The sequence below is a fragment of the Hydra vulgaris genome, chromosome 13 (genome assembly GCF_038396675.1).
Source record: "Hydra vulgaris chromosome 13, alternate assembly HydraT2T_AEP".
NCBI classification, from domain to species: domain Eukaryota; kingdom Metazoa; phylum Cnidaria; class Hydrozoa; order Anthoathecata; family Hydridae; genus Hydra; species Hydra vulgaris.
In genome coordinates, this window is record NC_088932.1 from 34,757,501 (window position 1) to 34,771,820 (window position 14,320).

A 14,320-nucleotide genomic window follows, 5' to 3' on the forward strand; every position below is an offset into this window, starting at 1 on the left:
CAATATTAGATTGTATAATGCCTTTTATTGTCAGAATAAACAGGGTATTAAAACGAGCAATAAATATGTCACATAAAAATAATGTATTACAACTAAATAAAAAGACTTGTTGGTAATTTTTAACTTGCGTTTATTTGACATTTGTTTAAATGAGGAACCACCATCACCCACTTTTGAAGGCTTCTCAAACAAATTTGTGGTTTTACAAGAATGATCTTGTTTGAACAATGATGTAATATTTAATTTCGAAGACGTTGTAGGCGTTTCCAAAATATCACTAGGTGTAAAACGTTGCGAAGATTTAGGAGAAGATTTAGGACTGGACGCGAAATCTATCACTGGACTTGCAGCTCGTTTATTCATTTTAATTTTTTGTATTGCTAAATAACAAATAATTCATGTTTAAAAAAATGTACTTTTATGTTCTGGAAAACATTTATTTAAACATTTCAAAAGGTTAAAATGATTACATAAATTTTCAGCCTCATCTTCAGTTTGAAAATATAACATCTGGTTACATGTTTCTAATGTTCCAGAATCTAATATATACTCAACAAACTCAAATTCCTGCCATCCTGGTTCTGGTACAGCCCATTCTGCAATATACATACCAACTGCCTTGTACCCTTTTGGGGGGAAATAAACAATAGAACTACCCGAGTCAACCCAGTGAGCTGGAACTACTGTTTTGGTTGGTTGGTTTTTTTCAATAATCACAATAGTGCTGAATAGTCTTTAAAAAAAATTTTCTATTTATTAAAATTTTTATAGAATTAGTATGTTAGGTTTCTACCACAGCTCAAAACACAATTTCAAAACAATATAATCCATTTTTAAAAAATTAATTTTATAAAAACATGCAGCTCAGAACTATTATGAAATGTCAAAACAGCATCACACTCCAAATTTATGTATTTTTACTTGGGGTTAGTGATTTAACAAACTGTTAGAGCTGAAAATACAGCTCCGAAAACTATAACTTAAGAGCTGAGATATTAAATCAGCTATGAACACAAATAAACAAATTTATTATTTAAAATTTGCACAATTTAATAAAGGGATAACAACTCGATCATCTTCATGCATCAAACAAACACATTTTCTTAATACAATGTCTACATCATCTACTTTCTCCGAAGGATGTTTATCTTTTTTTATGACGAATATGTTTAGTTTATTAGAATCAATAAAATCTGTAAAAAAAATTATCTAGCTCAGCCTTTTTAAAGGCATTATAAACCAATCTACCATTTTGTAAACCAATCTACCATTTGGTAAAATTTCTTTTATAAAGCAGACATAATTTTTATAAAGCAGACATAATAAAATCCGTAAAAAAATTAACTAGCTCAGCCTTTTTAAAGGCATTATAAACCAATCTACCATTTTGTAAACCAATCTTCCATTTGGTAAAATTTCTTTTATAAAGCAGACATAATTTTTGCTAAGAAACCAAGAGTTTTTAGCACAATCAAGTTTTGTTATATGAGTAGAGTTTTCTTGTAATGTTCCTTTCAACTCATTAAGTCTTTTTATAATTTCTTTTAATGGATTTCTTTTACCACGCACTAGACGCTTTATAGTTTGCAAATAATTTTCAAATCGAAAACAAGAATAAGCATCAAGAGGCAATTGAAAATATTCAACATCATCAGGAAGATGTTTCAGATTATGAATACAGTAAACAGTAAAGGTATTACCATAATGTTCATGGGCATTGCTTACAAAATAGTTAATTAATTCACGTGCTGAATTTAAATAAGTCTGCCTCAAATTTATATTCTCTTCGCATAGCATACGAATGGCAAGCACTAAACTTAAGAAATGCTTGTATGTTTTAGGATTTATAACATTCTTAAGAACAACAATACCAGTATATAAAAGAAATGTCTTAAGTTCAGTTGCCTTCCAACGATTAACCTCAGTCAATTCACGAGGCTGTCTTACAAACTTTGAAGGTAGCTTTCCCTTCATTTGACTTAGACGAATAGATATTTTTATTAAGTTTGCAGCAGATAATCTTCCTGAATATATACGTGGATATGAGCCTTTGAAATAATATAAAATGCGACGCACTGCACCTAAACAAACCAGATGCATATAATCTAATGGAAATTGTCTAACAAGATCTAAACTATGTATTTCATACAATGGCGTTTTATTGTGATGATGACACCTGTTATCATTATTTCTTTTAGAATATTGACCAGTCCTTAGCCCATTATCAGTTCGTGAAGAAATTAAATTAGGATTTGTTGTATCATACACCCTCCGACCCTGAACTGGGACCCCATAATCATCAAAACGCTCACATGCATTGTAACCACTGTGTTGCACAGTTCCCTTTAAAAGACTTTGAGCCGGTGAGTCACATGGAATTGCAAATATTGAAATAATATAAAACTTTCCACATAAACTAACAGTTTTATTATGAAATTCCTGAAGTTCTTTTGAAAAATCATGCTAAAAATTAATTGCAGTTGGCTTATCATGCCCACCATACAACGCAATTGTAAACGGATTGGAGGTAGAAAATTGGGATGTTATTAACCATAACTGGTATTCAGATGACTTGAAAATTGGAAGACCATCTACATTAAACAAAAGTTTAATTTCTTTATCAGCATAAATATTCTTTAATATATCTTCAAGACCTTTTCTTATACCGAGGTAGTAATATTCTCCAGCATTTAATTCAATGGTTTGAACTTTATCTAATGTGCCCAAGATTGTTCGTGAGTCTTTTGGTAGTTGATGACCATGAGATCTTAAAATCTTTAACAAATCATTGACACAAGCTTGTGTACATTGGTGTTGCAGAGCCCAAATACGAATGTGTTCAGACAATAAATGGTCATAACTGGCATCATTAAAAGTAGAGAACTGGCATTCAATAGAAGTATCATAATCAACAGTATCATTACTTAAAGGAAAATCTATTGTCTCAGACAAGCAATTGTTATCATGAAATTCAGCAGAATTATTTTCTGAAAACAAGTCATGACTAGATTCACTATCTGATCGATGCTCAGGAAATAACTGTGAATATTTTAAAGAACAATTTTCGTTTAACTCTTTGTTTGTATCACTTAAGTGCTCCTCAACCCACTCATCTTCATCAACTTGTGAGATTGTGAGATTGCAAAAACATGTTTTCTGATGTTTCGCCAATAAGTAGTTCGCTCGCTTAAACAAAATAATAACTATTTGATTATAAAATTAGAGAAGGAACGTTGAGTATACCCTATTTGAAAGGTTTTAATCTAAATAAAGACTCTTGATCATATTTTAAAGCAGTTAACCAATAAACGTATAAAAATAAATGCAAGGAAATATAACAAGTTTATGTTTATGTCAATCAATTAATATTTTAGACACTTTAATAACTGCATATATATATATATATATATATATATATATATATATATATATATATATATATATATATATATATATATATATACAGTTATTAAAGTGTCTAAAATATTGATTGTCATATATTATGTCATATATTATATGACATATAATATATATATATATATATGCAAAAGTGAGAGAATTTACTAACAATTACAAACTGATGATGCGTAAAGGTCTACTGTCATAGTCTATGACAGTAGACCTTTACGCATCATTTTTTAGTTTTTTCTTTAGTTCTTTCTTTATGACATAGAGAAATAACTAGAAATAAAAATAAAAATTGTATGTAAATTCTAAAATAGCAGGTATAAAAGAGATTGCTTAAAAGTAAATATAGTTATTGTTTTAACAAGGAAAAAAGCTATTGTCTAGAATCTTTCTTAAGCAACACAACTCTAAGATATTTATTATCAACCATTATATTACTTATATAATTTACTATTATTCAAGTGAAATATTATAAAATCATTTAAAACATATTACTAGCTTTTGACTTAAAGCTAAGACTCATAGCTTTATAAACCTCTATTTATAAATACATATTATGTTAATGACCTTATTCTCATAGTACGAAAAATTAAGGTTTATAATCTGGCTAATAAATCTAGCAAGCTTTGAACCTTATAAATAGTGTTGACCTACCTGTGGGATCTTTTTTTAGGGTTTTTTTAATTCTTTTTTCAGAACTCTTTGATTCCATTTCGAATAATTTAAAAGAATTTAAATTTAAATCAAACAGATTAACAAGATTAACACGAGTTGAAAGTATAGCTAAGCACGTCGATAAAATAGCTTCGGTAAGCCCATGCGCATTAAAATCAAAACTTAATTCCTTCGGACTTCTATGGACGTCCACGGATGACTAATTACGAGAATGCAATGGATCAAGAAGAATTTAGACTAAGTTGGACGTCTAAGCATTCCACGGACGATTGGACCAGTTTTGCACGTCCTAGGACGTCTAGCAGACGTCCAATGTTTACTGGGTAGGGAACTGCGTTCCAATTTTCCAATGGACGACCAACTAAGTTTAATGTTATCAAATTTGATACTGTCTGCACTATTAATCTGGCTCTTATATCAGTAATTATGATGTTCATCAATGAAAATCCTCGTTCTGCTTCAGCACTGCTAACGGCAACCGTATTAACCATATTTTTCGCTTTTTGAATGTTTTCTGCAATTTTACTAATTTGTTGATAACCATTGTTTATTACATTCTCTACATAATCACGGAAATCATTCTTATCGATATCAAAATTAAAAAATTTTCGAAATTTATCAAAATTATTTTCGGTCTCTATCCACGGAACTACAATATCTTTAATTTTCCATGTGCTCGGCTCTAGCAAATTGGCTAGTTCATAAATAATGCTATTATCAATATTTTTTTTGTTACCATTCCATCCGAGATGAGAACAATCCATCAATTTTAATTTCATATTTTTTATGATGCTGTCAATAAGGGAATCTTTGGAAAGATTTCCATAAATTCTGTTTTCGACGAAGATAATGTTTTTGAATGCTTCAGAGTTTATAACTTCATCCACTTTTTTTTCGTAATGACCGCGACGATCTTTGAGCATTTGAAAAGCGTTAATTGTTCTTCTAATCAGTTGATCTCCCCTGGCAACATTTATATTTCTAGCTTGAAAGGCATTAGATAGTAGAGAGCACTCCTGCAGGATGTCAATCATTAGAGCTAAATCTACCAGAAAACATTTGTTTTGTAGTCGTTTTGCCATTCCAGATATTTTTTGGTTAGAAGAGAACAACGTATACAAAGCAGGGTAGCTCCACCATATAGCAAATGCAGATCTTAGGCTGCACGCAGGCCATCTTGGTCCTTACACTCTTCCAATCTTAATTATATCCAAACTAAGTTCCTGGGAAATATTATTCAGTTCTTTTTGGTTTTTATTAGATTAATGAAAAATACAATATATTTTGTCCATGAAAACTTTAAAATGATTAACCTGTTTGATATCTTTTATGGAATCATCTAAAACAAGTTGTAGGCGGTGATTAAGACAGTGCCAAATAATAACGTTTGGAAACATCTCTTTTATTCGTACGCTGACTCCAGATTTACAACCGAGCATTAAGCTAGCACCGTCAAAACAGAATCCTATTAAATTCAGTTTTAAATAATATGTATCAAATCCAATAGCAAGTAATACACCCAACAAACTTTGAAAAATAGTATGCGCATCTTGTGCGTCAAGTTCCTCAATATCTACGAATATTACTGCGGATATTTCAGAAGATGCTACTGTAGAAGATTCTACTTTGATGAAAACTATAAGCTTTGATTTACTGGAAATGGTGGAAGCTTCATCAATAACAGTACAAATTTTTAAATTATTCTTAATAATTGATATAAACAATTCTTTTTTAGTTTCTTGCGCGATATGCTCTACTATCTTACTTGCACTATGTCGAGAATGAAGTCCGGTTCCCATGCCCAACCCGTTTTTTACTTGAAGTTCTATTACACTTTCTATGTCTGAAAACGGACGATTTCTTTTCGCTAGACTGTAAACAGTGTTGAAGATTCTTGTAGTGGAACTAATAAATTTTTCGCTCATCTTATCGATTCATGCTGTAAAATTATTTTTTTTAAGTATCTTGGCATGTTCAACAGCTAGTTTGTGTGCTTTTGATACAAAATGTTCACTCATTTTTTTCTTAAAGATGCTTGTTGCACTATTTTGTTTTTCCCCGATGTCGTAACGTTACATTTTTTCCATTCCTGAGATATTAGTTTTGATTCCATTTTTAAGCAATACTCACATCCCAATTTCTGATTACTGACAAATAGCCCATCATACTTAATTTTAAACTCCTTCAACTGTTTTGCATTCCAACAGCTTGGTAAATTATTATTGTCCTCATTTTGGTAACTAGGAATCTCTAGTATTTCTTCCTGTAAAGTTCTTGAAACTGCTTCTACCTCTGTTATAGTCGCCCTGCTATCATTACTTACTGATGTTTCCTCTCTTATTTTTTTCGAGAAATATGTGGTTAACATATTTTGTCTCTTCATCTACAAAAAATAAAATAGGTATTTAAAAATTCATAAAAAGGTGAATATCAGACCAAAGTAATAACACTACAGTGTTGTTACTTTTATAACACTCTTTTAAGTTACATTTATAGTTTGTTACATTTATAATTTATTGTTTGATTAACAAATAATCAAGCTATTATACATAAAAATAATTTGTTTAAGTAATTCCAAATTTTATTTAAAGTATTAATGCATCTAGAAAAAATACAATGGATATTTAAACAATGTTAAAAACCTCAGCAACTGTTACGAAAACATATTTTTGACGCTACACGTGCATGTTAATTTTAGCATTTCTAAACTGTTACTAACGGTCCGGAAAAAAGGCGCGTTAACTCTAAAATCAACTAATGAAAACACTGGTAATTTACATAGTATGAGAAATCTAAATAAAAAGGAGAGGGGAGGACTAATTAACTGAAAGATTTCTATAAAGTAAAAAATTAGAATCCAAATGAAAACTAGATAAAATATTCAAATTGTTTATATAAAATTGCACCAAATGGTAAATAAATTTTATTTAAATAATTTTTTTTTGCCACAGTTGAAAAATTTTATTTTCGCTTATTTTAATAGCCGGTTCGCACGAACCATAGAATTTACATCTAACGGTTCGCACGAACTGGTGCGAACCGGTAGGAAAGCATCCCTGTATATTCATGTATATGCGTATGCATATATATATATATATATATATATATATATATATATATATATATATATATATATATATATATATATATATATATATATATATATATACCGAGCCAACCAGCCAATAGCTGGGTCCCATATGGGTCTTGATGGGCCGATGCATGGGAGCCATATAGAATAACTATGTGGGGCCCATGTTAAGTTGGCTCTTTCATTGGATTTGTTCAGTTCTTTCATTTGATTTTTCTTTAAAAGATACTATAACGATACTTTATTTACACTTTTCTGTTGCTAAGGTTACTTCATTATAACTAAACATGAATTAACATGTTGACGCGTAAATTAAGTACTTAAATTTTAAGTCAACACGTGACGTTAGTCAAGCAAATTGCGCATAAATCTAGATTTAAAACAAGTTCGAGTCACTTTTGGTAAGACAGTTTGGTTTGTGAAAAAAAGCAAAGCTTTTGCATATCATCGGGAAAAACAAAAAATATACATGGATGTTGTAAGTGACTGTATTGAGAATAAAAAGAATTACTCAGCAATTACCCGAAACCCTCACTCGGTTGGCACAGTTACCGTCGCGGTCTCGACTTCTCAAAAGCCACTTTCCTAAGACAAAAACATTCAAAGTTGTTACTGTTATATTATTTAGTTCACTTTAAGTAAAGACAAAATGATAATCCTCTATAACTCCTGATTTAAATTTTGTGGATAAACCTTTCCATACCAGGACTGAAGATAACTTCTAAAACAGGAAATTTTTCAGCTTACTACAAATGGATGAAAAGAAAATTTACAATATAGTTCTGCAAATTTGTTAGAATAGTTTTTAAAGGACAGAGTTTTTGTTAGTATAGTTTTTAAAGGGAAAAGTGCATTTATAAAAGCACTCTTAATTCACACTCTAATAAGCGTAGGACTTTCATAACAAAGAGATTAAATATACAAGAAACTTATCACTAGTTACCTACTGCCTTCTCAAAGTCTTTTTTATTGACCTCAGCTGTTTTTTGGTTTCCTTTAATTGCCTCTGAAATACAAAATGTAATAAAACTATTAACAACATTAATATTGCATGTAATTGATTCAGCATCCTTAAAAGTGTTTGTTTTTTTAACTCTGGAAAGTAAGGAGGAAAATAAGGAACTCGCATAGAAAGGTAGCATGGTTATTACTTTAAAACTATTTAATTTATAATATTGATTGAAAATTCGAAAAGAGAGAATCATTGGAGTGTTAATTAGATAAGATTGCACTTACAGTACACAGTATTAAACAGTTGGGTGGACCCAAACAGTCTCTTGCCACCACAACAATAAACGTTAAATTTCATGGCTAAGTTGTTGCTCATCACAAAAGCCGTCATCCGCTTTGTTGCTTCTTTAAGAGTATTGCCCCCAATATCAGCAATAAAATTCACCTAAAAATAAATTTAAAATTTTCTATGAAAGTAGAATCATAGTCCTGCTATCATTTTTTTAAATTAATTAAATCAAGTTCTCAGACAGATCACTTTGATTTATTTTTCTCATTGTATATACTGTATCATCATATACATCTTATCATTTATACTTGCCTTCAGAGGTTTACATGAGCACACAGTATATATGATGGGACAACATGTGTCTTCTAAGTGGCTTTGTAGCATGCACAATAAACATAAACTAAAAATGGGTAGGAGTTCTGTTTTATTTTAGGAAATTCACAAATGGTGGGTGAACAACTTATTTAGACAGAATCCATAGATTATGTTTAATACTACTTACCAGACTATTCAAGAAATTGATGTCATCAAGTTTTCCTTCTATTAATGTAAAATCTTTTTTTGTTAGCAAAAGAAAAATGGCTCCTTCTGGAAGTATTGCAACATTTTGAACTGGTTGTTGACTTCTAATCATGGTTATTTGTACACGCTGAGTTTCTTTAACTTCTTCTAACTGTCTTAAGACTCTTCCCAAAAGGTTTTTAGTTCTATTGAGCTGACCTGAAATATATTTCTTTTAAATAAAATAAAAATAAAAACCTTTTTCAACAATAAATAGTATTCTATACCGTATTACAGATTACGAGGTAAAAGACACCTCATAATTTCGATATGCATAACAAAAGTCGCATAAAATATGCATAACAAAATATTTGCCAATGCTTCAGTTCAGTATTATAATGCCATCAAACATAATTCAATACATAAAATTGTTAGTAAAGGAACAAAATCTGCGACAATATCAAGACCAATACCTACCAGTTGAATCATTGAGTAAATTTGAAGGTCTTGTAGTGTACAGTGTTTCAAAAGGACAAGGAAGGTTGAAGTTGGAAGGTGACTGAGAACTAATTAGTGAATGTGATGAAACCAGAGAGGATGATATTGACAAGGGATATAAGGGATGAAGGACTTTGGAGGTGGTGGAACTACAATCTTATCATATTCAGACTCAGAGTCTGAAGGCAGTACTCTTTTGTTAAACCTAGACCTGAAAATGAATCAGAAAAAGACAAAAACTTAAAGAAGTGCTGTTACCTCAAACAACTTAAACAAACATCTTAAAAATAACAAACATCTTAAAAATAACAAAAATACTTTTCTAGTTCGAAAAGTATGAGAGAACGATAAAGAATTCATCAAGCAATAACAAATAAATACTTTTTTAGCCAGTTTACCATTATTGCAACACCATAAAAAAAACTAGGGTATGCAAGAAAAAATATAAAGAACATTTACCTTCTTTTTGCAGCTCTGCATCTGTCGTCTGGATGTCAGAGGTAGTTTCTGCTTTCTGGAGTTTGTCACGTGCCCTTTCATAGTTTGTTAAATGAAAATATATATTTTTTATTATGTACACTTTTTTAATTTAAATTTATATTTTAATTTTCAAATGAAAACAAAGCTAATTTTGATAAGCTTATAACTATGTAAAAGAAAAAAAATAAATAAACAAAACTTAACATACTTGCTTTCCCCCAAGCACTTGACGCTAAATTTGCTCCAAGATTCTGTTGGTGTGACCTCTTTAAGAACAAGTTGCTTGATATTTGCGCCAGCAGGTGGCCAGAAGCAGACATTCTCCTCCTTTGAGGCAAACCATTTGATAGGTATAATGGCAATAGGAAATTCAACAATGGCAAAGAGAACCATATTTTGCTAGATATAAAACAATAAAAGATATTTACATAAGTATATCTATGAAAACATATTATCATAAGAAGAGATTTTGTGAAATTAACAAAATTACAGAACAGGTAGACCAAAGCATAAAACATTACTGACCAAGAAGTAATTACCTGCCTTGAGTGAGATTGGTCAATCACTTGTACCAGTTTTGTTTAAAAAAGCATAAGCCAAAATAAAAGCAAATATGCTTTTGCCAAGGTAACTTCGTAAATCATGAAAGTAGAGAAAAAAAGATGCAGAAAACTGCCATTTAAATACCTTAAGCAAGAACTAGGACTCATTGGTCAAGCAAAATAAAAAAATTATAATCATTGATGCTGGCTCAAAACACAAGTATAATTCAAAAATACTTTCCATAGTCGTTACATACCAGTGGCATAGCAACATAATGTTGATCAATAGGGATTAGCATATGTTTTCTAGTCAATAAATCGACTGAAGCCACATGCAATTGGTCCTCAAGGTCTCCTACTACATAAATTCCAAGTAAAGCTGAATCCAGTGGGTAATCAAAAAAAGATGCCATACTACGATTTTCTGATATACAGCCAGAACTTCGTTTGAAGGATTAACAAAGATATTCTTGACTGCAATGATCGTACCACTTATTTCAAAACAACTATCTTGTAGATTCAGAAACCAAAAAATGACCACTATACTTCTTAAACTGAAAACAATTATGGTAAGTGTCAGGTATTGGTCCATCAAAATGAGATTTCCTACAAGATAATTTTCTTACGCCTATTTTTCCCTCCTCACACTGTTGTTCAACAGTTAGCTGCTTTTCTGCACAGCGACGAACTATCTGGGTAACAGGGTTTCGAGGTCGTCTTACTAATTTTTTTAAATAAGCATTGTAATTCTTTAAAGGAAAACATGAGATTTTGTTTAAGGACCCATACTTTCGAACATCTTGTACAATATGTGTCAGACTGTGTATTACAAACTAAATTTTGTATCCCATTAGATTTAGCAAGCCCTTCAACGAAGCTTTTCAACATAATCACATACATCAGAAGTGGGTTCATTACTTAAAAGAAGTCTTATTGATACAGTAAGGATCATGAAATTTTTGTATAACGAAGGAGGCAATCTATTTTTTAATACTATTGGCCCTGTATACAATAAAAATGGACGAAATTCAGTAGCTTTCCATTTTCGAAATTCAAAAAGTGATCTTGGTTTTTGTGCAAACTCTGTTGGTACATGGAATTTAACTGAGTTGAGTTGACTTGATATGATATTTGCAATTGTATCAGAAATCATCCCAGTTCCCCTATCAGGCATCCAAAGGTGAATAAGTTTCTTAACCATACCAAAACACACAAGATGCATATAATCTAAAACAAACTGACTAACAAGACCAATACCTGTGTCATGTAAAGGTGACTTGTCAATATGATGTCCATCAATAAGTTTATGGAATGCCTGTTCTCACCACTGTAAGCATATTATCAACAAAAGCCCGTAAGTAATGATTTAGAGAATGATTTTCCTGAGAATATGCCTAATGTAAATACAATTAGCCTGAGTATTTGTTTTAACATTCCAAGGATTGGCCACAGGCATAAATTTGAACTTTTAGATAAAGGTACACCATCAATATTTTTACGAAGTGTAATTAAACCTGGTATGTCGTTTCTAGATATTTTTGATGCATTAAGAACTGAAGTTAAAGAATGAGATATTCCAAAATGGTAGTATTGACCACCTCCAACAGACTTTATATCAATTACTTTTAGGGTAGATAATAATGATCTTGCATCAGTTGGGATATTTAAAAGAAGTGCATTTGTGGCTGCATGTCAGATATTGTAATGAGTTGCCCATTCTGCTAACCGCTCTCGAACATTAAAATCTGGTTCTTGCTCAACTTCTTCGTGTTCTTCAAATTTATCTGATAAATCATTATCATCAAAGTGTTCTACACAAAAATCAATATCATCAACTTCCATAAAACTTTCCACCAAATAATATTTATCAGCAACATTTCCTTCCAAATCCATTCCATTCTGATATTCAAAACCATCAACAGCTTTTATCTCTAAAGTTAAATCGTGCTCAGCTAGAGCAACATCAAAAGATTTCTCAGGTGCAATGCGAAAACGCTCATCTACCCTAGAACGGATGTGACGTCGTGGATTTCGCTCGCTATATACTTTATTAGCCATCTTTACAGTAATGTCGAATCTATATTGCTAACCCTGGCCCAGATCAGCCCACGTAGCCCAGGTAAAAATTAGATGGGACCCATGTTAGCTTGTTGGCTGGGTATGCATATGGATATAACAATCATTACCAAGATATAATTAAGATATATTCTTTTTTTGAGTATTTTTTTTGTTTTATCAATATCAGTATTGTGTTTTGTCATTATCAAGTTAAACATACTGTTGCAAGTTCTCTTTCTTTTTTCTGTATAACTATAAAATTCTTATAGTTATACAGAATCTTATATGATTCTATATAAGAATGACTTTCCGTTTCAAAACTTACGTAAGCAATAATTAGATTTAGAGTTTTGATACTTATATTATTGGTATAGGGGTAAGCAAACTCAACGTTGTTAGTATCATATGTATTTACATTTTTTTAAAGTGTATTCTGTTTGCATTTTTCCCAATTGTATTGCTTATAACATAGTTTTATGCTTATTGTGTAACTCTTAAATCTTTAAATGAATTAAATTATTGTGCATAGCAATTTTGTAATCTGATTTTGTCTATAAACTTATTTAAGTTTTTGTCCATAAACTTTATTAATTTTAAACTTACTAGAATCAATATCAAATAAACACTTTCCTGATTTCTCAATGTCTTGCAAGCCCAATGAAAGTTGGTAAGTACTTTTACTTGTTTGCATTGAATTATCTATGTACTGATAACATAGAGATTAGTCCATAATCAAGCAAATTCAAGTTTCAAAATAAATTACATAGTTGATCTCTTATTTTATTGCAGTAACCATCTCTAACTTTTCTTATATATATCTTTTGCTATTTTGTTAATAAACAGCAAGGAAAAAATTGTATATTATACATATAAAATACGTCTTTGACCTACTCTTCAATACGTTAATTCTATTTCTTAAATGCAAATCTATAATACGTAATAATAATAACTAGATGATTAAAATGCGTTGATAATAGACGTATAATAAACGTATTTGAAATACGTCTTAGATATCTATATTTTGAGTATTCAATGCAAATCTATAGTACGTATTAACTAGATAAATGAAATGCGTTGGTAATAGATGTACAATAAACCTATTTAAAACACGTATTAGATATCTAAAAATTCAGTAATAAATGAAATCTGTGATAAATATAAATACATTAAAAAAAAAAAAGCATAAGTATGTTTATATTACAAGTATGTCAATTATAATAAAACACATATACTATTATAATATAAATATTTCTCTTAAATATCAATGTCTATATATGTATATATATATACACATATATATATATATATATATATATATTTATATATATGTCTATAAATATATATATATGTCTATATATATATATGTATATATATATATGTATATATATATATGTATATATGTATATATATATATATATATATATATATATATATATATGTATATATATATATATATATGTATATATATATATATATATATATACATATATATATATATATATATACATATATATATATATATATATATATATATATATATATATATATATATATATATATATATATATATGTATATATTATATATATATAAGTACTAAATAATTGAATGTTATTTCATTTATGATAAATCCATAAAAACAATTGAATTTAGATATCTCACCAAACATAACGTCCTTTAACTTTAGGTCTTCAAAAGATTTTTTTTTTGTATTTATCTTTACGCGTACTCCCTTTAATGTTCATATAAACGGAAAATAATCTAACCTTGAAAAAATTTATAAACAATTTAAGATTTACATATCACTTATTATATCTCACATTCGCTTT

The 14,320-nt window shown here is 29.7% G+C and overlaps 1 non-coding gene across 1 annotated transcript; it reads right to left on the reverse strand.

Annotated features, from left to right (window-relative positions):
- Positions 1-46: 46 nt before the first annotated feature.
- On the reverse strand, positions 47-4,211 carry LOC124815624 (uncharacterized). Its single transcript, XR_010642894.1, has 3 exons — positions 4,063-4,211; positions 471-733; positions 47-380 (listed from the first exon to the last, which is right to left on the reverse strand). It is a non-coding gene; the product is annotated as an uncharacterized LOC124815624 (transcript).
- Between the last annotated feature and the right edge of the window lie 10,109 nt (positions 4,212-14,320).